At 41.5% G+C, this 26,764-nt stretch overlaps 1 protein-coding gene and 1 non-coding gene across 4 annotated transcripts in view; both read right to left on the bottom strand.

The window, feature by feature from the left end:
- HSD17B6 (hydroxysteroid 17-beta dehydrogenase 6) overlaps nt 1–26,764 on the bottom strand; it is a 41,491-nt gene that overhangs the window by 13,887 nt on the left and 840 nt on the right. The window contains exon 2 of one of the 3 annotated variants that reach the window (XM_072746224.1): nt 2,959–3,051. The exons of 1 other annotated variant lie outside the window; for it this stretch is intronic. The gene's annotated coding sequence lies outside the window, so the exon portion shown is untranslated. Of the gene's footprint in view, nt 1–2,958; nt 3,052–18,090; nt 18,174–26,764 lie in introns of those variants that run through there. One more of the 3 variants, XM_072746223.1, reaches the window with a different exon arrangement.
- LOC112922427 (U6 spliceosomal RNA) lies at nt 17,715–17,819 on the bottom strand. Its single transcript, XR_003235438.1, has one exon. It is a non-coding gene; the product is annotated as a U6 spliceosomal RNA (small nuclear RNA).

The following is a 26,764-nucleotide window of genomic DNA, read 5'->3' as shown; positions in this document are numbered from 1 at the left end:
TGTTAGACAAATGCTGTTAGATAAATTAAATGAAAATATCCTGAGGTGGGGGTGGGGGTGGAGGGACAAAGGGAACAAAGGGAACAACAGGAAGAATGAGCCAGAGAAGTAATAGAAAGAAAGCCCAAGGAAGCCAACGTTAGAGGGGCTTCATGAGGATCAACTTCGCAGCATGGAGGTTCACTGAATACTAGCAGGTTACTGGCAATCGAAACAAGACTCTTAGGGAGTTAAGAGTGAAGACGCCAGCCTGCAGTGGGCTGATGGATGGACTGGAGGGCAGAAAGTAGAGCCTTTCAAAAGAGTCTGGGAAAGAGAGGAAAGAAGGCAATAGCTCTAGAGGAATGAAGGGTTATGATACTGTGATTTATAATAAAATATATACATATGGTCTTTGTTCATTTCTGGCATAATGTTCCTAAAACACTTGGAATTTCCTAAGTGAGGAGAACACGAAGCTGTCTTATCATGTAAATGAGGTTACTTTGCAAACCACACCTAAGGATGAGGGAAGCAATAATGTGATTGGAGGGTTGGAAGGAACCCCACCCACTCCTCCACCTCTGGGAAGGGGAAAGGGGCTGGAGACTGAGTCCAATCACCAATGACCGATGATTTAAATCAATAATGCCTATGTAATGAAGCTTCCATAAAAAAGCAAAAGAATGGGGTTCAGAGAGCTTATGAATTGGTGAACACTTGGGAGATTCCGGGAGGGCTACATGCTTAGAGAGGGCATGCAAGCTCTGTATCCTTCCCCACTCCTTGCTCTAGGCATCTCTTCCATCTAGCTATTCCTAAATTATATCCTTTTATAATAAACCAGTCATCTAGTACATACAATATTTTTGTGAATTTTTTAAAATTCCAGTATAGTTAACATGCAGTGTTATATTATTTTCAGGTATACAATATGTGATTCGACAATTCTATACATCACCTGGTGCTAATCATGTTAAGTGTACTCTTTATCCCCTTCACCTATTTCATCCACCCCCACCAACCCCCCCTCTGGTGACCTTCAGTTTGTTCTCTATAGTTAAGCGTTTCTATGAGTTTGGTGAGGAAGTCTAGCAAATTAATATAGCTCAAAAAGGGGATCACTGGAACTTCCAATGTGTAACCAGTCGGTCAGAAGCACAGGTGCTAACCTGGCTGGTAAATGGCATCTGCAGTTGGGGGGGAGGAGGCTGTCTTGCAGAACTGAACCTTTAACCTCTGGGATTTGATGCTATCTCCTGGTAGACAGTGATGATGTGGGAAACAAAGCAGAAGGAAAATTATTAGATTTCCTTATTATTTACAAACACTTGACAAGTCCTTGAAACAGACAGAGTGATGTGCCTCTAGGGATTCAGCTGCCTAAATGTTAGTATTTTGCTAAGAGCAAAAGGCAATCTTAGCCCAGGACCCTGAAGCCTTCTTTAACATACAAAAATCCCTTTGGAAATGTCCTTTATCTCTACCTCCCAAGATACTTGTTAGCAATCATCCCCCAGCCATTTGAACCACTGATAAGCATCTGAAGGGTCTCATGACTCAGGTTTTATCAGACAGTAATAAATGACCTTTTCCCAACAATAGATAGCCCCCTCAAGGTCCTGGAAACTTTGATTCCAAAATTCCTTAGAGACTTATGATATCCCCAGCCCCTTCCCAACTTGAGAGTATATAAACTGCCACCCCTAATAACCCCATTGCAGCTCTTTCTGTCCACAGGCCCTGCCCCTGCCCTCATGCTTTCATAAAACCACCTTTTTGCCCCAAAGGCATCTCAAGAATTCTTCCTTGGGCTCTGAAGCCCAACATCTTTCCTACATCAATGTCTGAATGGAGCTGAACTGGAGGACACCCAGCTGGTGTCACAGAATTGCTTGTCAGCGGGGACAACACCCCTCCCCCTGCCAACACACTGTAACTGGGTGCAGAGCCACTCAGGGTGTAGGGGAGTAAAACTGAAGGAGCCAGTGCGTGGGGAGAAAATAACTGACAGAGATGTTTAATGCTCCCTCCCTCTCTCCACCTCTCTTTCCCTCTCCCTCTCCCTCCACCTCCCCACTCTTTCCCACCCCCAGCTTTCGGTCTTTTTCCAATCTGGGAGCTCAGCGTTCTCTAGCCCTTGCTTCCGTTCTGCCTACCTGGCATTCTCTGGTGCACTCTACGGATGGCTTCAGCCTGCCTGTTTATTCACTAAAAGAGTAATTTCCTCACGCCAATCAAAGATGAAAATCTACTTCCCCATCTGAGAGCAGCTCAGGCTGCACCGACTCCCCGGGGTCCTACTCTTCAAGCACCGCATACCCAGCAGCAAGAAGACAGCTGCAGAAGAGAGATGCCAGGCCAAACAGAATCTCCAGACGCGGGCCACACCTAAACGTGAGCTAAAGATGCCCTGACTGCTTCAAATATCAAACCCCAAGTGAGTGGTCTGCTTGTTTTACAACCATCCATCTGCAAAAGCTGGGCAATCACTTAGGCTTCTGCCTTTGACCCAGGAGATTTAGACTGATATACTACTATTTCTGGATTTATCAACCCTAGACAATTTCAACCGACTTCCTGTTGAGGTAAGGGGAACTTAGCTCTTTCTCACACTACATCGTCAGTCTCTCTTTCTCATCCACATGATGCTACCTGGTTAATTTTCTTTAAGGAGTTTTGAAGTGCAACTCAGAAAACACCTTCATAAACACATGCACAACTAAGATCTAACCATTTACTCCAGGCCTAACCGCCCCCCACCCTCCACCCCACCCACCCCACCCCACCCCCGTCTTCATCAGCATTTGAAGCTGCTCTCCCACAAAGATCTTGAAAGCTGAAACTGTCCTCTCCGACTACAGCCCTTTGTATCTTTAGGGCTCTTCCCCCTTCTTCCCTCACCTCTTCCGGTCTCTTTCCTCCTACTGTGCCCTCCCTTTCCTCCGTCTCTATTATTACAGTCCTCTTACAGCTTACCGCCTTGTTCAGTGTAGGTCCCACGGCCAGCCACTTGAGGGATGTTTTACTGGCCTCCCAAAGCCTGTACCATCCGCCTTCCCTCACTGGCGGCTGTCAAAGGGCACAAGGGAATGGCCATAAAACAAACAAGTTATTTGTTGTCAATTTGTTATCAAATCAAGGATAGCCCTCCTCGGCTGGACTTTCGCTGATACAAGGCAGACCTTCTGTTTGCCTCCATCTGACCCTTCCCTCCTGTTTTCCCAATAACACCCACTCCAAATCTTCTCTAACTTTCTCGATTTCCCAACCGCCCGTTCACCGGGGCTCTTCTTCCACAGACGAGCTCCCTTCTTGTCTCCGCCAAAATCCAGACCAGCTCATCCTCCTTAAAATTGAACCAATGGCCGGCACAATCTAATTCATACCCACATTTTACCTCTCCTTTCAGGCTGCCACATCCACAGAGGACATCCCCACTCTAAATGTCTCTTGATTCTGTCCTCTGGGCTGCCTCTTCTGTCTTCCTTCCTCCCTGAGACCAGGCTACCCCGCTACCCTCTAAATGATCATCCTCTCTTACCTCATATGGTCAAAATATTCAAAGAGCCTAAGAACAGGTCCTCTGTTGTCCCATCACCCATTGTGTTCCCCAACCCCTTGTACTCCACCTCCCACTCCCATCACTCTCAGGAAACTCAGAGCTCACCAAGAACCTGGCAGCCAATCCTCAAGACCTCTTATCTCTCTTCCTTCTCTGATATCACTGCAATAGTTAGCACTTTCCTTTTTCTAGTAATCTTACCTGATTCTCAGATTCCAACTGGCTCTTGGGTGAAGGAGGAGGTTGCTTTCAGATCATGCCAATGCCCTTGTTGGAGACTCTCTATGGCTCCCTATCCCCCACAGATACAGTCAAAACTCCTCAGCATGGCAAATAATTATAATAGTGAATAGTAATTAAGAACTTATCTTCTGCCAGGCACTGTTCAAAGCAACACACACATATGTGATCCTCATGCGACCACCTCATGAGGTATGTGCAATCATTATGCCCATTTTTCAGGCGAGGACACCAAGGCACAAATCAAGGCAAAAATTAAGTGCATTGTCCAAAGTCAAACAGAAAATGAGTAGTAGAGACAGGATCAAGTCACTATATATATTCTCTCTCCCCTAGAAGACTTCCCATGGTCTGGCCCTGGTCTACTTTTCCCATTTAAGCTCCCTGCTCTCACAGGCAGAAGCCATCACCTGCTCCATCTTAACCACCCAATTCTGGGAACATGTTCCTCCCTTGACTTCTGAGATACTCCACTCTCCTGGTTCTCCTGCTTCCATCACAGTGCTCCTTCCCTTCCTCCTCCTCTGCCCTTCCCCTTCTTCCTATGCCCTAAATGCAAAGATTCCCCAATGTTCTGTCCCAGAATCCTTCCCTGCCTGTTCCTCACTCTCTCCTGGGCAATCTTATCCCCTCTCAACTCTCACTTCCACACAACTGCTCATATCTGTATCCCCAACCTGACCATTTTCTGAGGCCCTGTCCTTTATTTCTAATTTCCTTAAGTACTCTCCAGCCCGATGTTTAGCCAGATATTCAATATACCCAAGATAGAACTCATCATCTTCTCTCTTAAAAGTGCTTCTCCTTCAGTATTCCCAATTTCTATTTGTATTACATTTTAGCCTTAATGTGCTGACACATTCTCTTCCTTGCCACATATATTCCTTGAGATGAGGCTGTAGAGTCTGGCTCTGTTGTGTCTGGAGCACCTGTTCCCTCCTACTCACTCCTATGGCTGCATCCATTGTTCAAGCCTTCAACTCTTAGTGCCTCTTGCTTGCCTATCATAGACGACTTCTCGCTGTCCCCATGGTGTCAGTCCCTTCCCCTCTCATCCACATGGTGCTGTCTGGTTAACTTCCCCAAAGCACAGTTCTGCTGATGTAACTCCACGTAAAGCACTGAACCTACTAAAAATATTCTAAGTCTAAAACCTTAGTTGGGTGTACAAGGCCTTCCATGATTAGGCCTCAAACTTATCTCCCTTTCCTCTCACTCATAGAGCCTATGTTGCAACCAAACGAAAGAACTGGCCACTCTCCACCTAGTTGTGCTCTGGTCTGTCCATGCTCTTACCACTCCTTTTCCTGTAAATGCCCTTGTTGCTCCTCTCTGCATGTCAAATACTATCTTGTCCTCCCACAATGCTCAGCAATTCATACCTCCTCCATATAAAGCTCCCTCTGAAGCATCAACCAGCAGATAGATCTGTTCTCCCATAACATCTATTCATACCTCTCCCATATAACTCATCTCTCCAACAGGACTGGTACCCCTGGTGCAGTTCTGTGAGTGATTCATCTTTATAAGTGACACAGCAGCCACCTCAGGGCTTTCGTCCAGTATGTAATTGAATTGAATAAACAATTACCACTTCTGGAAGAGCCTGTTTGGTTTTTTTTTGTGTTTTGTTTGTTTAAGATTTTATTTATTTATTCATGAGAGACACAGAGAGAGAGAGAGAGAGAGAGAGAGGCAGGGACACAGGCAGAGGGAGAAGCAGGCGCTCCCTGCGGGGAGCCCGATGTGGGGAGCCCGATGTGGGGCTCGATCTTCGGACCCAGGATCCGGGATCATGCCCTGAACTGAAGGCTGACGCTCAACTGCTGAGCCACCCAGGTGCCCCACTGTTGTTTTCAGCACAATTGAAAAACAATGCCACTGCACCTAATTGATCAACTATAATTATATGTCATGTATCCCCTGCAGTATTTATGTTTTTCTTAAAGGCCGCAATTGTAATACATAGCGTTTCTACAGGCTTTTCCCCTCTGTAGATAGTTAGAAAGTATCTAATTCCACAAAGACGCATGGAAGCAAATGTAATAAGCCAAGACTCTCCTACTCAACCTGACCACTCTGCCAGGAACTGGGCTTGTCCAAAGCCTTGTCCAGTCTTCGGCTGTTCCATTTTCATCACTCTTCACTCACACTCAGTTGCTTTTCAAACCATACAGCTTCTTCTTCTTCTTTTTGTTCTTGGTGCATTTTATATCTTTATTTGATAGTTGGCAGTTGGTTAGTTCTCATCCACATTAACTGTCTGTAGATTTTTTAAAGTGATGACAGATACATAGTTAACCAACATATAGGGCTATTTTGGTCAATCTTCATCCTCATTATGTTTTCTGGACAACCACACACACAGATACAAAATGGAACATTCCTCCTTATTCCTTTGGCCCAGAGAGCTTTGTTGAGCCTGATGTCCATGCACACATCTGGAGTTCCCATCTTCTTCATGGCAATTTTTTGGATCTCTTTGAGTACGAGAGGCGATGCTTCTTGAAACTCACTCAGTGGATGTGCTAGTGAAGGTCGACAGTGTGTTCTCTGGTCACTACCATGTTAACAGCACAACAGTCCTTCTTTGTGGGAGCCACTCTGCTAGGTCCTGGTTGGAAAGGAAACCACATCCTACAAATTCTCTACTACTATTTCTTACTCCTCTGCTCTTCCTGACACTCTACCTTGGATTTTTACCTTCACTCTTCTCACCCAGCTAATCTGTCTCCCAGCTTACAGTTCATTCTACACATCACTGCTGGCTTCATTTTTCTCGGGCCCAGCCTCAGTCATGTTATTCCCCTTCAGCAGTCCCCAGTGGCCCACCAGACAAAGTATAAACCTCACCAGATGATTTCAGGCCCTGTACCTAAAGTCCAACCTACTAATGTCAGTCTGCGGTTCTTAAAAAGAAAACTACAAACCCAAAATGGAGTCACTTAACATAAAAGTATATATATGTGCATAAGTATATAAAGTATGCCTACACACAATGGAATAGTGGCCATCAAAAAGAATGAAATCTTTTTTTTTTACAATGGCATGGGTGGAACTAGAAGGAAACAAGTCAGTCAGAGAAAGACAAATACCATATGATTTTACTCATATGTGGAATTTAAGAAACAAAACAGGAGTGCCTGGGTGTCTCAGTCCATTAAGCATCTGCCCTCAGCTCAGGTCATGATCTCAAGGTCCTGGGATCAAGCCCCACATTGGGTTCCCTGCTCAGTGGAGAGTCTGTTTCTCGTCTCCCTCTGTACCTTCTTCCATCCTGTGCTTTCTCTCTTTCTTTCAAATAAATAAATAAATAAATAATTTTTTAAAAAGTAAAAAAGAAACAAAACAGATGAACATAAGGGATGGGAAGGAAGAAGAAAATAAGACAAAAACAGAGAGGGAGGCAAACCATAAGAGACTCCTAACTATTGAAAACAAATTGAGGGTTGCCAGAGGGCAGGTAGGTGGGGGGGGACAGTGTAACCAGGTGATGGGCATTAAGGAGAACATGCAATGTAATGAGCACTGGGTATTGTATGCAACTGATGAATCACTGAATTCTACCTCTAAAACCAATAATACAGTATATGTTAATCAAATGGAATTTAAATTTTAAAAAATTTTAAAGGATGATTTCCTTAGATTATTGGTCTGTTTTTTGTTTTGTTTTGTTTTGTTTTTTGGTCTGTTCTTAATAAAAACCTGATAAAAGGGGTTTTTCTTTACCTTTAATGTAATCTGCCTAGAAAAACAAAGATTCTACATTTTGTCTTTATCGGATCTTTAATTACTCAGAAGAAAAAAGCTGAGTTTAATATTAAAAGAGCTAAGGGGGGTCCTGGGTGGCTCAATGCATTAAGTGCTTGCCTTCGGCTCAGGTCATGATCCCAGGTCCTGGGACTGAGCCCTGTGTAGAATTCCCTGCTCAGTGGGGAGCCTGCTTCTCCATCTCCCTCTGCCCTTCCCACAGTTCATGCTCTATCTTAAATAAATAAATTAAATCTTTAAAAAAAAAAAGGGGGGGGGGCAGCCCCGGTGGCACAGCAGTTTAGCGCTGCCTGCAGCCCAGGGCGTGATCCTAGAGACCCGGGATCTAGTCCCACGTCAGGCTCTCTGTGTGGTGCCTGCTTCTCCCTCTGCCTGTGTCTCTGCCTCTCTCTCTGCCTCTATGAATAAGTAAAATAAAATCTTAAAAAAAAAAAAAAGAGCTAAGGCTTTTTACAACTATTTAACTTTCTGTATTGGCCCATAAAGTCTTAATGTCACTTCGGTTAAATGGATAACTAAGTACTGTTTCACGGTGACCTATGATCCTATTTGACCAAGTATTTTAAAGCCCCTTTAGTATCCTTTGATAATTTTCCCAGAATCAAATTCTAAATGAAGTCTTTTGACCACAAACTAACTTTTAAGTTTTCCTGAGGGTTCCTGGAACATTTCAAAAGATTTGATCTCCTCATAAAAGAGAGATATGAAACTAATTAGGCTTATTTGGTATGTTAGATTTCATGGGAAACATTATAAAATAAGTGATGCTTAACCCTTCGTCGATTATATTTATGTAGATATACATTATGAAAATAAGTGTTTTACAAATTGTATGAAACCTAGAAATTTGATAATTCCTAGTATATGCTATCACTTGTAATTCTAGTTATCATCTTGTCAATGACATAGTAATGAACTCTAATCAGACCTTAATGACTTTTTAAATTTTATTTTATTTAAATTCAATTCATTAACATATAGTGTATTATTAGTTCAGTGATTCATCAGGTATATGTAACACCCAATGCTCATTACATCACATGTCCTCCTTAATGTTTATCATCCAGTTACCCCATCCCCCCACCCCACCCCTCCAGCATCCCTGTTTGTTTCTTATGATTAAGAATCTTTTTTTTTTTTTTTAGATTTTATTTATTTATTCATGAGAGACACACAGAGAGGCAGAGACACTGGCAGAGGGAGAAGGAGAAGCAGGCTCCCTGCAAGGAGCCCGATGTGGGACCCAATCCCGGATCCTGGGATCATGCCCTGAACCAAAGGCAGAGGCTCAACTGCTGAGCCACCCAGGCATCCCTAATTAAGAATCTCTTATGATTTGTCTCCCTCTCTGATTTCGTCTTATTTTTCCCTCCCTTCCCCATGATCCTCTGTTTGGTTTCTTAAATTCCACATATGAGTGAAATCATATGATAACTGTCTTTTTCTGATTTACTTATTTCACTTAGCATAATATCCTCTAGTTCCATCCACATCATTGCAAATGGTAAAACTTCTTTTTTTTTTTTTAAGATTTAGGGGATCCCTGGATGGCTCAGTGGTTTAGAGTCTGCCTTCAGCCCAGGGCATGATCCTGGAGACCCAGGATTGAGTCCCATGTCGGGTTCCCTGCATGGAGCCTGCTTCTCCCTCTGCCTGTGTCTCTGCTTCTCTCTCTCTCTCTCCCTCTCTCTCTCTCTCTCTCTGTCTCATGAATAAATAAATAAAATCTTTTTTAAAAATATTTATTTATTCATGAGACACACACACACAGAGAGAGAGAGAGAGGCAGAGACACAGGCAGAGGGAGAAGCAGGCTCCATGCAGGGAGCCTGATGTAGGACTCGATCCCAGGACCCTGGGATCACGCCCTGAGCCAAAGGTAGATGCTCAACTGCTGAGCTACCTAGATGTCCCGGTAAGATTTCATTTTTGATGGCTGAGTAATATTCCATTGACTATATATACCCCATCTTCTTTGTCCATTCATCTGTCAATGGACATCTGGGCTCTTTCCATAATTTGGCTATTGTTAACCATGACCTTTTTAAGCCATTTACAAACAGTTACTGCTTTACTCAGATGCCTTTACAAAAGCTTCCAGCAAATGTTTCATCTTCAGAGAAATTCATGGAAAGGAATCTGACAAGTACTCTAGAATACAGATTTCTGATAACTTTCAGATCATACAACTGAACTAAGAATTTCCAAAACTGGTGGGAAAACTGGATTTAAACAGAACAAGAATTAGAATTAATAACATGGGACTAATGAACTGAAGAAGATTATTATAATTTTTATGACTCGTTTAAAACATCACTCATTCTCTAAAATTTTGCTTTTTCATATTTTAGGAAAACTTCTTTTTCTTGTAACTTACCAAAAATTTGGTAAGATATAGACATTTACTTTCTCTCCCTACCTGATCCCTCCATAGTTCAAAAACTCTTGAGTATTCTTTTTATGACAAAAATAGTCATTTACATAAATTCAGTGAAAATCTGTTCTCCTTTTAACAGGACACAAGTAGAAAGACTGGTTGTATTACCAAAGCTTTGACTGGAATATCCTATTTTTTTTAAAGATTTTTATTCATTTATTTGAGAGAGAGAGAGAGAGCATAAGCTGGTGAAAGAGGGAGAGAAAGAAAGAGACTCCCTGCTGAGCAGGAACCCTCCCCTCCTCCCCCGCTCCAGGATCATGACCTGAGCCAAAGGCAGATGCTTAAATGACTGAGTCACCCAGGTGCTTCAGAATATCATATCTTAAAGAGATGGGCCTAGACTCAGATATGATTAGACTTTTTAAAAAATATTTTATTTATTTATTTGACATAAAGAACACAGGCAGGGGGAGGAACGGGCAGAGGGAGAGGGAAAAGCCGGGCCCCTGATGCATGGCTCGATCTCAAGACCCTGGGATCATGACCTAAGCCAAAGGCAGACACTTAACCAACTGAGCCACCCAAGGGCCCACGACTAGACACTTTTTGTTTAGCTTCCAATTTTCTTCCATCCTTCTGATTTGGAACAGGTAAGAGCAAAGACTGCCTTTTGAATCTCCTTGGAAGTGACTTTACCAGGTCTTCTTCACTACTTAAAGGGCAGCCAGATTTCAGGGACTTAAACCTTGAAAATGCATCCACAGCTGAAGAAGGCCCCACCTACATCTGGTCCTACACAAGCAGTGGAGACTTCCAAATCAAAGTGAGTAGGAAAATAAGCTGACATTGAGATAGACTGCTTCTCTCCTAAGACATCAGATCAAGACTTCATACTTTAACTAAATATGAAATGCTTTCTTCTTCCCTTTCTTTCCTCTGGTGCTGACCTGGAAAGATACCATCATCCACATCTCCTAGGTCATGGCTAGGAGTGGAAACCTTCACCTTTCAGACTACTGGATTTGTCATCAAATCTTCTATCTGTCCATTAACAATGCCACGTTACTGGCATTGGTCTGTGCCTTCTCAGAGTTTGCCTCTGTCTGTGGTGATTACCATTCCCCTTGAGTCTATGAATGGCTAAATAGCGTAGCTGGGCGATGCCTCTTAGGGTTTCTAACTGTGTCCCTAATTTTTCACAAGTGAAATAAGACATCTCAATGATCGGTTTCCCTGGATTGACATTATTAAGTTAGAAAAAACCTACCAAGAGGCATTTGTGACTCAGGATTCACTTTCTTTGTCAGAGTCATACTTCCCTGATTAGGAGTAAAAGTAAATGAGAATATGATCAGAAACTTCTCCTTAACTCTTGAAGATATTGCAAAATTTTGCTAAAACAACAGCTGCCCAACAAGGATCCTTAGACTCTCAAAGTTGTTCTTCATAATAAGATAGTCCTTGATTATATGTTAGCTGAACAAGGTGTCTCTGTTGTGGCTAACACCACGTGTGATATCTAGATTAACACTTGTGGGAAAGCTAAAACTCAACTACATAAGATCACTGAATAAGCCACTTGGCTTAAAAAGGTGACTCCTTCCATAAAGTCTTTGTTTGACTTATTTGATTTTGATTGGTTTGGGTCCTAGGGACTATGGCTTCAAAGTACACTTCAAACATTGGAAATTATCCTCCTTAAAATAATTATAATAATCTCTCTGATGTGTTTTATTCTCTCAAAAGTTTTATATGCATGTTCATAGCCACTAACCACCAAGCAAATGATCTCCCTAAGACTGGGACATCAGAAAAAGAACAAAGAGGATGAACAACTCAAAAATTGTGAATCTGAGGTTATAACCTGTGGATATCTCAGAAATTAAGCAAAAAAAGGTCATGACCTATAAATACCAAAGGATCAACAAAAGCTGTATTAAAAAGAAAAACACAGGCCCAAAACGGTATCACTTAGGTCAAGGCCTAATTTAGTTTTAATTAGGGGCTTAATACCTAATTTAACTGCAGTTTCAACCTTCTCCCAGAAATATAGTCTTAACCAGGAATTTTCTGATCAGCACCTATGAGTCGGCCACATGGGCTCTCTCCATCCTCCAAAGGAAGATGGGATAATCTGAATGCTAAAACCCCCTAATCTTCCCCCTAAGGGAAAGCAACCTTGCCTAGAATAATCCTTTTCTTTTGTTAATAATTTTCTTGCCCTACCCTCCTTCTATAAAAACCTTCCATTGTGTACAACTCCTCTGAGTTCCCCTCTACTTGCTAGATGGGAGGATGCCTGACTCATGAATCATTTAATAAAGCCAATTAAATCTTCAAATTTACTCAGTTGAATTTTGTTTTTCTAACAGCTGTGAAAAACTGCAGAATAGTAGTTGAGGGTGGCGCTAATGCCTTAAATTTTTATCACATCTCAAAAAACAATTTTTTTAAATCACATTTCTCACTTAAACTCAAAGTCTGATCAAAAGGGGGGAACGTTAAAAAGAAAACTTCAGGCCCCAAATGGAGTCACTTATGTTAAGATCCCATGTCAGTAAACCATGATTTAATACTGAAGCTAACTACAGTTTCAACCTCCCCAGGAATGCAACCTTTAACCATCCAAAATGGAATTTCCTGGCCAACACTAGGAGATAATCTCCCATAGACCCTTTCTCCCTTAGGAGGGCAACCTTGCCTAAAGAATGCATTCCTTGCTAAAAAATTTCTTCTTAAAAACCTTTCCTTTTCCAAGCTCAGTGCAGCTCCCCTCTACTTGCTAAATGGGATACTGCCTGATTCATGAATTATTTAATAAAGTCAATTAGATCCTCAAATTTACTCTGTTGAATTTTGTTTTTTAACAGTCAAGTTGGAAAACTCAGTTTCTCCCTCTGGGGTTTTGCTCCTGCCATTTCCTCTACTTATTCACTGAAACAGACATTTATTAAATACCAACTCTGTGCCAAACCCTGGGTAAGGACTGAGGGTACAAAGATGAGTAGAACAGTGCCAACCCTTAAAAAACTCACAAAACAAGTAGGGGATATAGAAATAGAAATAAATCACTAAGAAAATGTGGAGACGACAGGAAGAGAAAGCACCTATTTTTGCCAAAGATGTAAGGGCAGAGGTAGTGTTAGAAGTGAACAGAAGCTCAGCACACTAAGAAGTATACCCCAGGCAGCAGGAACAGGAAATGAGAAGGCAGAGAGTTTTGTAAGGCTGGAGATGATGCTAGAAAAATAGTAGGGACCTGATCAGGAAAGCCCTTAATTGGCATGCTTAAAAAATGTAGACTGTGTCCTACATTTTTTCATTCATTCATCTAATAAACATTTATTGAGCACCCACTATGTGCCAGGTACTGCATTAAGTGCTCACCCCTCATTCATTGCTGATGAAAATGTAAAATGGCTCAGTTGCTTTGGCACCTTGAAAACATTATACTCAGTGGAAGAAGTCAGTTGCTAAAGACTATATATTGCATGATTCAATTTATATGAAATTTCTAGAATAGACAAATCTATAGAGACAAAGAGTAGATGAGTAGTTACCTAGGGTTGGGCTGAAGGAGTTGAGGGAAAATGGGGAGTGACTGTGAAAGAGAGTAATAAACATATTCTAAAATTTATTTTGGTTATGATCACACAACTGTGAATATATTAAGAGTGACTGAATTGTAAACTTTAAATGTGTGAAGTATGTATGTGACTTAGATCTCAATAAAGCTTTTAAAAAAGTAAACAATAGACATAATAAATAGGTTAGAAGAGGATATGCACTTTGGAAAAAAGAAAAAGAGCAGAATAAGGGGGATCAAGAAGGCTGGAGAGAGGATAGTTTATAGCATTTAGTTGTCAGAGTAGGCCTCAAAGAGAAAGCAACATCTGAAACAAAGATATACAGGAGATGAAAGAGTTAACCATTCAGTGGATCTGAAGAGGAAGGGAGCAATTAGAAATATAAGAGGCGGGATCCCTGGGTGGCGCAGCGGTTTGGCACGATCCTAGAGACACGGGATCGAATCCCACATCGGGCTCCTGGTGCATGGAGCCTGCTTCTCCCTCTGCCTGTGTCTCTGCCTCTCTCTCTCTCCCTCTCTCTGTGACTATCATAAGTAAATAAAAAAAAAAAAAGAAAGAAAGAAATATAAGAGGCAGATACCCTAGGACCTAGTGATTAGATGGGGGAGTCCTAGGAAGATTTCCATTTTCAAATCCTTGAGATGCAAGCATGGTCAATATATATAGAAAATCCTGGGGGATCCCTGGGTGGCTCAGAGGTCGAGTGCCTGCCTTCAGTCCAGGGCACGATCCTGGAGTCCCGGGATCGAGTCCTGCATCAGGCTCCCTGCATGGAGCCTGCTTCTCCCTCTGCCTGTGCCTCTGCCTCTCCCTCTCTGTCTCTCTCATGAATAAATAAATAAAATCTTTTTTAAAAAAATTCCAATGGCATTTTTCACAGAAGTAGAAAAAACAATCCTAAAATTTTTAGGGAAGCAAAAAGAGACCCTAATACCCAAATTAATACTGAGAAAGAAGAACAAAGCTGGAGGCCTCACACTTCCTGATTCCAAACTATACTACAAAGCTACAGTAATCAAAGAAGTATGTTACTGGCATAAAAACACACAGAGACTAAGGAAACAGAATCAAGAGCCCAGAAACAAACCCACATATACACAGTCAACATATATATAGGATCCAAAAAGACAAGAAATAGTAAGTGTTGGAAAGGATGGGGAACAACCTGAAGGAAGCTGGAAAGAGAGAGCAGAAAGCCTGAGTTAAGTCTCAGGGAGATGAGCAACACTGGGGCAGGGTTCTGCTTAGTGTCTTCACTGAGCTATGTCCTTGGGCTGGAGATGCTTGAGTTCAAACATGACTCTGCAGGGAACACCTACAGAGCCTTTTCTTTACCAACAGTGCAGTCATTGGCCTGTTCTGTCTTGGGGACTTGGTCCTGAGACTATCCACATAAACGACAGAGGTCATCTGGCCATTTCCCAGCCTGAGATCTCCTTCCTCTTCTCCCCATTTAGAGTGAGCTCTTCTCCCAGAGAAGGTTATTTATATTTTTGGGTGGGGCAATGTAAGTATAAGGAAAAAAGGGAAAAGCTAGCAGAAGAGGAAACAATGGTATAAAAGGATGTAGGGAAGTGGGACATGTCCAGGGGCTCCAAGAAGAAGTAGAGATGGTCTAATCTCTACCTAAGCACCACTAGGTTGTCCCTCCATTGTTCCTCTCTCCCCATTACCAGTCTCCAGATCCCATCCTTCAGCCCAGGTCTTAGTGACAGGGCTCCTTTGAAGCCCCATGAATTATCTCTCCAGTTGTCTTGGAATCTAGGGCAACCACAGGGTCCCTAGCCACTGGCATGGATATTAAAAATGTAAGTATCAACCGCGCCCCCGATTGGTTTCTCTACAACCAGGAAACCCAAAAGAAACTAGCAGCAATACTCTTATATCTATCCCTCAGTAGAGCAACCATAAAAACCTGATACAGATGTGAGAAGGAGGGAAGACTAGCAATCCTCAATGTTAGGCTCTCTGCTGTGTGGGCTTCCCTACCTAGCCATTGTACTTGCTGTGTTCTGAAGATTCTCACATCCCAACCTGGCGATGTTTCAAGCTTCCATGATGTTCCTCTTCAGCAACAGTGCACAATGTATTCCATTTGTCAGAACATTTTGGGGGGGAGCCTGTTAGTTGATACCAGTGAGACTACCTGCTAATTTCCTGCCTACTTCTCCTTTTCTTCCTTTCTAAGAATCTCTCTGCATGAGTTCCCCTGCCCCCAACCCTAATTTTGTGAATACCATAAAGTCTTGAGCCTGGATTGTGAGACCAGATTACCTGGGTCCAAATTCGGGCTTTATCATTTACTTGTTTTGTGACCTTGGGTAAGTGAATTAACCTCTCTATACCTGGATGCTCATTTTCAAAATGGGAAAATGACACCTCAGTGATTTGTTGAGAGTTAAATGAGTTAACACACATAAAACAGTATAAAATTATTAGATATTATTAGCACTATTTTGGTTGTTGTTGTTTTATCGGTGCCATTCTACACCTTTCTCTATGAGTCCTACCTCTTCCTTCAGGCTTTAACAGAAGGAAATTTCACCATGAGAACTCAAACTACCTGGTGCATTCAGCTACCACTTTTTCACAGTACACGAAACTCCATGTGTTGCAACTTCCTTCATCATTTCTACCAGCCCTTTATCCCCATACTAGACAATGCCAGTTCACCCTGACTTTCTTCAATCTCAAGCGGAGGACATATCTCTCTGTAATACGGTGCACAGCAAAATAAGGAGTAGCCTTTATTCCCTCCTTTCAAATCTTCAGACCTGGGTTTGTCTATAGACACCTATCAGTCTAGTCCCTGATGCTATGAGTGCGTCTATAATCACCACATGGAATCATGGACTGATCTACCACAACATTCTTTCTTCCCATGTTGGACATACAGACTAGGTGGTGCTCAAGTCAATAACTGTTTATCATAATCAGATGTCACTGTGCACCCACCATAATGTTTTAACTGAAAAAAAAAAAAAAGCTGACAATGTCAAGTGCTGACAAGAATATGGATCAATCATTTCCATTCAAAGAGCTGATTCAATCAATCTGAAAAAATGGTTTGTCCTTATTTACCAAAAATAAAGATCCACCTTCCCTATACTAATTGATTCCACTTTTAGGTACATTATAACAATGACAACAAAATATGTGCATCATAAGATGTGTTCATAGCAGCATTATCTGCAATAGCCAAAAGCTGAAAACAACCAAATATGTAACAACAGTTAAGTAAGTTGAAATATGTTCATACAATGTAATGCTATATAGTGACAAAAAAGAACTACAGCTACACAATTAGATGTATGAATCTCACAAACTTAATACAAAGAGGCAAAACTAATCTATCTTGCTGCAAATCAGATTCCTGATTACCCATGCGGAGGTGGGTGGTGTGAAAGATGGAGCGAGGTTTTACGGGTTGTCTGTGGTGCTGGTAATGTTCTATTTCTTGGCCTGTGTGGCTGTAATAGAAGTATTAATTTTGTAAAAATTCACTGAATTGTCCACTTATGACCTGTATCTTTTTGACTCAAATTAGATAAATAAAATTACTTCTTTGATTAAAAAAAAAAAAAGTCTGAAGAAAATTGCCTCTGCATTTGCTTATGAAATTCTTATCCACTTGATGAGATGAGCACTGGGTGTTATATGTTGGCAAATTGAATTTAAATAAAATATATTTTTAAAAATTCTTATCAAGAACAGCATGCATCTGTAAACTATGCAAGATCCCACATAATAAAAGCTGTCATGCATTTACTACCAGGAGAGACTTTGTGTTTTCTAAGTAAAGAGTATGCTACTGATTATTTTTAAACTACTTAGTTTTTCATATTTATCTTATCAGTTCAAAGCCAGGGATCCCTGGGTGGCGCAGCGGTTTAGCACCTGCCTTTGGCCCAGGGCGCAATCCTGGAGACCCGGGATTGAATCCCACGTCGGACTCCCGGTGCATGGAGCCTGCTTCTCCCTCTGCCTGTGTCTCTGCCTCTCTCTCTCTCTCTCTCTCTCTCTGTGACTATCATAAATGAATAAAAATTTAAAAAAAAGTTCAAAGCCAAATTTAATTAGTGATCAATCAGAGTAATTCTCTTAGCCTTTGTCGACAGCACTTTTTCTTCTCTCTTCTATCACTTTAATTTTCTATTTCTTTTTTGTACTCCACTGGCTATTTATTTTTTAAAACATGGCACACTTCACGAATTTGCGTGTCATCCTTGTGCAGGGGCCATGCTAATCTTCCCTATCACTCCAATTTTAGTATGTGTGCTGCCAAAGCGAGAACTCAATTTGCATTTTAATATCCCTAAGTGCATATATGTCTTTCACTTTAGGTTACCTCAAACTCTTTTTGAAGATGCTGCATCTGTCCAAGAATAAAACTTTAAAAGATTCTCCAATCTCAGCCTCATTCCAAAAACTGACTTCACTTCTGCCAAGGGGAAAAAATAAGCAAATACTCCAACAACTGATGCCTTGGACAGGCATTTTTTAAATATCACACTTCATTTCATATCAGTATATAAGATTCCACAAAGAGAAAGGAGAAATGTTACCTGAAGAATTCTTGTTTGGGAATATATGTCAGATTTCAAATACTCCTTGTTTAACTGCCTTTGGAATTTTACTTCTCTGTTTCCTACAGAATTAGAAATTTAAGAAGTGGGAAAGAATAATGGGATGATTAAACCGTGTTTACTGGACAAGTGAGAAGAAAAGAAAGAAAGAAAGAAAGAAAGAAAGAAAGAAAGAAAGAAAGAAAGAAAGAAAGAAAGAAAGAGAAAGGGAAAGGGAAAGGGAAAGGGAAGGAAAGGAAAGGAAAGGAAAGGAAAGGAAAGGAAAGGAAAGGAAAGAAAAGAAAAGAAAAGAAAAGAAAAGAAAAGAAAAGAAAAGAAAAGAAAAGAAAAAAGAAAAGAAAAGAAAAGAAAAGAAAAGAATAAATTTACCACTCCCACTACAAAGAGCTTGCTGGAAATGGGAGAAGGGGTGGCTTTGGGGTGGGGGAGTGGGGACTGTCTAAGGCAAGACCCAAACTAGACTGTCAAGCTTCAGCAACACAATTCTCTTGATTTAATTAGAGAAGGCTCCTTTTGCTTACCCACTGCTTCATGAACTTACCTCACAGCTACCAGTATTAACTATGAAAGAGTTGATTTTCCCCACTGTCAAGAATCTTAATTTATAGAACATACCCAGGAGCTCTTATTTGCAAGGATAAAATCACCCCCCAACTTTTTTTTCACCCCCAACTTTTAAACAATACTTTCCCAAACTCCAAAGGACTGAATATTTTTTTAATATTTTATTTATTTATTCATGAGAGACACACTGAGAGAGGCAGAGACACAGGCAGAGGGAGAAGCAGGCTCCCTACGTAGAGTCTGATGCAGAACTCGATCCCAGGACCCCGGGATCACAACCTGAGCCAAAGGCAGCTGCTCAACCACTGAGCCACTCAGGTGCCCCAAGAGTAAAGATTTAAAAAGCAGAAAGAATAATGCTGATGAAATGTCTTTCAGGAATGAAAGCTGAAAGATCTTTGCAGAAAATAAAAAAATCATCATCAAGACCTCTCTCCACACAGACCTTATCTCCTCCCTGTCCCCAACCCAACACACACACACATATACACACACAGCTTAGGAAAAGTCTAGTCCCGGAGACTTAAGAGGACTTCCTGAATCCCCACGGGGAGTGGCCCCCTCCCACTCCAGTGCTGCCCACCCTCCACCTTATACACTGCTTTCACAACGTCTCCCTCTTGTGGGAAGAGCCGGGGCCACTCCACTATTTGAGCTAAGCTTGCAGTTCTCAAGGATGACCAGTGTCATCCTTGCTCAGCTGGACACTCAGTGTCATCCTTGCTCAGCTGGACACGCAGTTCTCAAGGATGACCATTGTCATCCTTGCTCATCTGTTATAACCAAAACAAAAAGCAGAAAGAAAAGAGCTGCCCTGGCTAACCAGAGCATTTCCCATACTCTTCAGTCCTCCATCCTCCAGTTTAAGCTGGAATACTACAGTGCAAACCCCTGCTGGAGTTAGGAGTAAGGAAGCTGGCTAATTTTACCAGAGCCCACAAGCCTGCCAACCTGAGATTAGCTGCTTCACACTTGGGATCTAAGCCTTCAAGTAGTCAGACACCTTTCCAAAGAGCTGCAGCTGCTTAGTCTCAGGCCCTACAGCCAGGATATGTGCCTTTGTGCGTATGTGTGTATGTGTGTGTATGTGTGTATGTGTGTGTGTGTGTGTGTGTGTGTGTGTTAACAGCTTTATTGAGACAAAGTTCACACACCATACAATTCACCCTTTCAAAGTATACAGTTTGGTAGGTTTTAGTATATTCACAGGGTATCTCATTTCAGAACACTTTCTTCACCCCAAAAAGAAACCCTGTACTCCTTAGCAGTCACCATTCTTTCTTACCCTAGCCCTAGGCAACCACTAGTCTACTTTCCACGTCCATGGATTTGCCTATTCTGGAAATGTCACATACATGGAATTACACGATACGTGGCCCTTTATGACTGGCTCCTTTCGTGTAGAATGGTTTCAAGCTTCTTCCACACAGTAGTGTGTATCAGTATGCAGTACTGTAATTTGTTAAGAAATATACATTTGGTCTTTCAGATGACCAAAAACATATTTTTCATAAATGTTTGGTCTTCGTCAATATTTCTGGCTCACAGGTCCCAAAGCCCTTAGAATTTCCTGAGGGATAGAGAGCAACGGGAGCATCTTTCCTTACAATGTTTGGCCTTTTCTCCTCAGTCCCTGAAATCACTTCAAAGTCAAGAAGGTAAAGTGGGTATACTGTTATTCCTAACAACCCCCTTTCTACCACAACTGGGTTTATGTTAATGCGGTGATTTTTGAAAAGCACTTCATTGGCTGCCAGGGGAGCCAACCAGGAGTAAAAGGTTGGGATTTTTTCAGTCCCACTCCCAGACCTTCAGGGAGAAAGAAGGGGCCAGAGATAGTTTAATCACCAAAGATCAACGATTTAATTGATTGTGCCTATATAATGAAGCTGCCATAAAACTCAAAAAGGGCAAGGTTCAGGGAGTTTCCAGGTTGGTGAACACACGTAGATTCGATTCAGGAAGAATCTGGAGAGGGCATGGAAGCTCCATGCCCTTTCCCACGTACCTTGCCTTATGTATCTCTTCATCTGGCTATTGATTCATATCCTTTGTAATAAATTGGTAATCTAGTGAGTAAATGGGTTTCCTGAGGTCTGTGAGCAGCTCCAGAAAATTAATCAAACCCAAGGAGCGATCTGTGGGACACTGATTTGTAGCCAGTGGGTCAGAAGCACGAGTGACAAGATGGGCTTGCAATCAGCATCTGAAGCAGGGCAGTCTTAAGTGATTGAACCCTTAACCTACAGAATCTGATGCTACCTCCAGGTAGATAATGTCGTAATGGAGTTGAATTGTAGGACACCCAGCTAGTGTCTAAAGAATTGGTTTGGATATGTGGGAAACACTCTGTACCCACATTGGAATGGGAATCAGCATCCTCTCACAACTCTCCTCCCTTTGGCTCTTATGAAATCACCCTCTACCAGCTCTTTTCTGCTTCTATTCCTATTCATTCCCATTGTCTTTTGCTGGCTCCTCTTCCTTTACCAAGTTTCTAAAGTCAGTATCGTTAAGAGTTCTATCCTGGCCCTTCTTCTCTTCTCATTGAACACATCCTCAGTAATCATCGCCTTCAACTCTGATCTTCAGTCCGGATGACTCCTGAGATTTAGCTCCTCAGATCCAAATGCCTGCTAGACATCTTCCACTGGGTTCACTGATACATTCCATAAACAGAGTTCCTATTGTGAGCTAGGGATTAGAGGTGAGTAAGTAGACATGATATTTGAAATCTTAGAATTTACAATCTAAGCAGAAAAAACAGACATTCAATATATAATCCCACAAATAAATATATCATTACATACTGATGGGAACTATGAAAGAAAAGCACAGGGTGCTTAGAGAGTATCACAGCAGTAACTCAACTTTCCAAAACTATAATAATGATACTTCGTTGCAATCTGGTCCTCCTCATTTCCTTTTTCTTTTCTTTTCTTTTTTTTTTTAAGATTTTTATTTTATTTATTTATTCATGAGAGAGAGAGAGAGAGAGAGGCAGAGACACAGGCAGAGGGAGAAGCAGGCTCCACGCAGGGAGCCCGACATGGGACTCGATCCTGGGTCTCCAGGATCACGCCCTGGGCTGCAGGCAGCGCTAAACCGCTGCGCCACCAGGGCTGCCCTGGTCCTCCTCATTTTCATCTTATTTCTTATCCCTAAATCTAATCCACTCAACAAATGTAATGAGTTCACACTAGGTGCCAGACAACCCCCTTCTCTCCAGCTGACCAAGCCTGAAGCCTGAGAAATCATCCTAGACCACTTCCTCACTCCCCACACCCAATCAATATTAATTCTACCACCTTAAGTCAGTTATGTCCACCCAATCCCCTCCATCTACACTTTACTGTCTTAGTTCAGGCCCCAAATATTTGTCACCTGGATTCCAGCAACAGTTTCTGGGGACTGCTCTGCCTCTGGTTGCTCTCTCCTATCTGCCCTCCTCAGAGCTCCAGAATTTATTTCTAAAACACAACTTTGTTTATGCCTCTCTCCTGCTTAAAAGACTTCCAAGGCTCCTCACTGTCTTCCCACCAATCCAAATTCCTGAGGAAGAACAAGGCTTGATGTGTTTCCATTTGAATCTGTCATCCTTTATTTTATGCAGTCTGCGAAGAGAAAGCTAGACCCAAAGAGTACGTAGCTTCATGACTAACATGAAAACCTACACAATATGCACACTGGCAGATTACTTATCAAAAAACTGATGGGTTAATTTACAGTTTATTTTTTTTTTTAAACATTTTTTTTAATCTTTATTTATTTATGATAGTCACAGAGAGAGAGAGAGGCAGAGACACAGGCAGAGGGAGAAGCAGGCTCCATGCACCGGGAGCCCGACGTGGGATTCGATCCCGGGTCTCCAGGATCGCGCCCTGGGCCAAAGGCAGGCGCCAAACCGCTGCGCCACCCAGGGATCCCTAATTTACAGTTTAGATGAAAAAAATCAATTTTATATATGAAATACAGTATAGAGATTAAAAAAAAACCTGCATGTTTAATATGTTATATCAGCTTTGTGGTTATCATTTGCTTTGTAGTTAGAAGAAGCATACATGTGATATTAAACTAAAACTTTGCTCTTAAACAATTATGAAGGTTCTCTTTATTACTTTTCAGTAGTTCATGATAACAAGAGACAAAATCTATCATAATTAAACTTATTTTTTTATTATCTTATTTTATTATTTATGATAGTCACACAGAGAGAGAGAGAGAGAGAGAGAAAGAGAGAGAGGCAGAGACACAGGCAGAGGGAGAAGCAGGCTCCATGCACCGGGAGCCTGACGTGGGATTCGATCCCGGGTCTCCAGGATTGCGCCCTGGGCCAAAGGCAGGCGCCAAACCGCTGCGCCACCCAGGGATCCCTATCATAATTAAACTTAAATATGACCTTGGCCACAACTAGATAAGTCTCTATTATGATCTTGCATCATCAGAACACATTCTCTAAACTTCTCCTTTTTACCTTATTAAAGAGGAAAACAACTGGTGCAGAGGTATTTCATTTTTTTTTTTTTTAATTTTTATTTATGGGACACCTGGATGGCTCAGCAGTTGATCGTCTGCCTTAGGCTCAGGGCGTGATCCCATCTGGGGACCGAGTCCCGCACTGGGCTCCCTGTGAGAAGCCTGCTTCTCTCTCTACCTAGGTCTCTGCCTCTGTGTCTCTCATGAATAAATAAAATCTTTTTAAAAAGAAGAAGAAGCGGGATCCCTGAGTGGCGCAGCGGTTTGGTGCCTGCCTTTGGCCCAGGGCGCAATCCTGGAGACCCGGGATCGAGTCCCACATCGGGCTCCCGGTGCGTGGAGCCTGCTTCTCCCTCTGCCTGTCTCTGCCTCTTTCTCTCTGTGTCTCTCATGAATAAATAAAATAAAATCTTTAAGAAAAAAAAGATTATTTACTCTAAGACGGCTCATCAAATTTTAATATGATCAATATTCTATCTTAATTTTAACCAAAGCAGAATAAAAACAAAAGATAAATCATTTCTATTTCCACATGCAATGCTCTAGCTATGCTAGATGCAATGCTTGCCTCTTAGCTCCACCTCTCATCAGGCCTTCCCTTCAAGTCTGAGCTCTGTCCATATGGAACTCAAGCAGTTTCTGGAAAGTGCCATGCCATTTACAATTTTGTGCCTGTGTCCCTGTACCAATCCTACCCAATTCTTAAGGAAAATGCTGATACCTATAGACAGCTGGGTTATAAATACACCTATAACACTTCATTACATTTTTTGATTTGTGTTTATTGCCCCTATTAGGTTATAACTTTCTCAGAAACAAAAACTATGTCATTAATTTTTTTCGCCCTAGAATCTAGCTAAGTGCTCAACACAAATGTTCATTAGCTATCTGTGGATCTATCAATCAAATAGATCATCCTTTATATGTTAAAAACATCCGAAATAACAAGAGTCAAACTAGAAAGGAAGTCATGAAGTAGGTGTCCAAGTCTGCAAATAATTTGCGGAGACCTAGGATTGATGGATTACCCAAAGAGGATGATGGTAGATGTATGTAGTAAAAGAAAACAGGATGTCAGACGGTTTATGGCTTGAAGGACAAAGGGGTTTTGCAGCTATGTGGATGAAAGCACAAGGGGAAACCAACTGAATGACAATACTGCCCCCCAGTGGCACCTAAAATAACAGCCTTTATACCAGGGCACTTTTACAGAATAACAACTTTCTGATAGAGTGTGGTTGTGGCCTAAGAACTGTGCTAGGGACTTCTCACTTTATTTCACTTAATTCTGACAACAACTCCTTGTAGAGACACAACATGTAGCTTAGCAGTTAAATGCAGATAGCTGTCTGGCTTTCCCAACATACTAGGTGGTGTGACCTTGGACCAAGAATTTAAGTTCTCTACATATTTCCCCATCTATAAAATAGGATAATACTACTATCTACCACATAGGGTTCTTATGAGGGATAAATTCTTTTAAGTAGGCTCCAGGCCGAGCGTGGCTCAATGAGCCTGAACTCATGACCCTGAAATCAAGACCTGAACTGGGATCAAAGTCAGACTCTCAATGGACTAAGCTATCCAGGTGCCCCAATTAAGTTCTTTTTTTTTTTTTTAACAATCCTATACATCACTCAGTGGTCACCATGGTAAGTGTAGTCACCGTCTGTCTCCAAACAGTGTTATTACAATCTTATTCACTATTGGGACGTCTGGGTGGCTCAGTGGTTGAGCATCTGCCTTTGGCCCAGGGCATGATCCCGGAGTCCTGGGACCGAGTCCCGCATCGGGCTCCCTGCATGGAGCCTGCTTCCCCCTCTGCCTGTGTCTCTGCCTCTCTCTCTCTCTCTCTCTCTGTATCTCTCATGAATAAATAAATAAAATATTTTTTAAAAATCTTATTCACTATATTCCCTATGTTGTACTTTTCATTTCTGTGACTTCTTTATTTTATAACAGAAGTTAATACTTCCTAATCCCCTTTATCCATTTCACCCATCCCCCTACCCACCTCACCTCCAGCAACCACTATTTGGTCTCTGTATTTAAGAGTCTGTTTTTTTTGTTTGTTTGTTTGTTTGTCTCTTCATTTTGTTTCTTAGATTCCACATATGAGTTAAATAATAAGGTATTTGTATTTCTCTGTCTCACTTATTTCACTTAACATAATACTCTCTAGGTCCGTTCCTGTTATTGCAAATGTCAAGACCTCACTCTCTTTTATGGCTGAATAATATTCCTCTGTGTGTGTGGGTGGGGGGTGAGGTGATATCACATCTTTGTCCATTCATCTATTTTAGATACTTGGCTTGCCCACATATCTTTGCTACTGTAAATAATCTACAATAAACACAGGGGTGCACATATCTTTTCTAATTAGTGCTTCCATTTTCTTTGAGTAAATACCCAATCATAGAATTACTTGATCATAGGGTATTTCTATTTTTAGTTTTTTGAGGAAAGTCCATACTGTTTTCCAAGGGCCAGCACCAATTTACATTTCCACCAATAGTTCACAAGGGTTCTTTTTCCTCCACATCCTCACCAACACCTGTTATTTCTTGTCTTTTTAATTTTACCCATTCTGACAGGTGTAAGGGAGAAAAATAAATTCTCAAAAGGGTTCTTGACAGCATAGCAAATGCTCTATAAATAGTAGCTATTATTATTCCCTTTTTCTGATGAGAAAATCAATGTTAAATAAATTGAGTACACAGTAATAACTTAAAAAAATATAACTTCCTTTGCTTTTTTCCCTTACATCTTAGCTCTCTCAGGTGTTGTGCTCCTTAGTGGTTCTGAAATTCAAACAGGGGACTCTCAAATATTCCAAAGAAGTCAGTTCCTAAAGGCAGCAATGCAAAAACTGAGAAACCTCCATTAAAAAGTCCAGAGGGAGGGGAAGCCTGGGTGGCTCAACACTTGAGTGTCTGTCTTTGGCTCAGGTGGTGATCAGGAGTCCTGGGATTGAGTCCCATGTTGGGCTCCCCTCTGCCTATGTCTCTGCCTCTCTCTGTGTGTCTCTTATGAGTTAATAAATAGAATATTAAAAAAAAAAAAAGTCCAGAGAGAGACGGCTCTGAAAAAGAGCACTCCCCACGGCACTCTTGCTTTTCTTATTAGAGAGATCTTCCCAGTAACAAAATTCACCCTACTCAAAACAAGATGCATAAGGATTGTGAAAATCAACAAAGTTTGTGCACGAAATTAGATTTCAAGGAATATTCAAATAAGTATGATCTGCCCAGAGTCCATTTTTGACCACTTTGCCCACAAAAGCTAAAAGACTGTGATCATTTTCGAGATTAGGCTAAGAGAGACTCTATTCTCTCCTTGTTCTTCTACTGTTACTGCAAACATAAAATTCATGAAAATGATGGTTTTCAAGTAACATACTTTGTAATTATAGACTTCCCACCCCACTCCACATTTGCAATGAGGTGTATCTTTACCAGGTAAGATTGATTGGCAGATTGGCACGTGAGTAGCAGACTCCTTTCAAAGCTCTCCATGATTCTGCAAGATTCCTCTAATTCAGATTTTAGAATTCCTGGATGTTCTATTTGAGAGACTGAGTATACAAACAGTGGCCATATGTAAAGACAGAAGT

Source organism: Vulpes vulpes, unplaced genomic scaffold (genome assembly GCF_048418805.1).
Source record: "Vulpes vulpes isolate BD-2025 unplaced genomic scaffold, VulVul3 u000000674, whole genome shotgun sequence".
In the NCBI taxonomy this organism is placed as follows: domain Eukaryota; kingdom Metazoa; phylum Chordata; class Mammalia; order Carnivora; family Canidae; genus Vulpes; species Vulpes vulpes.
The sequence above is the reverse complement of the archived record's forward strand: the minus strand, read 5'-3'. Positions and strand labels throughout refer to the sequence as shown.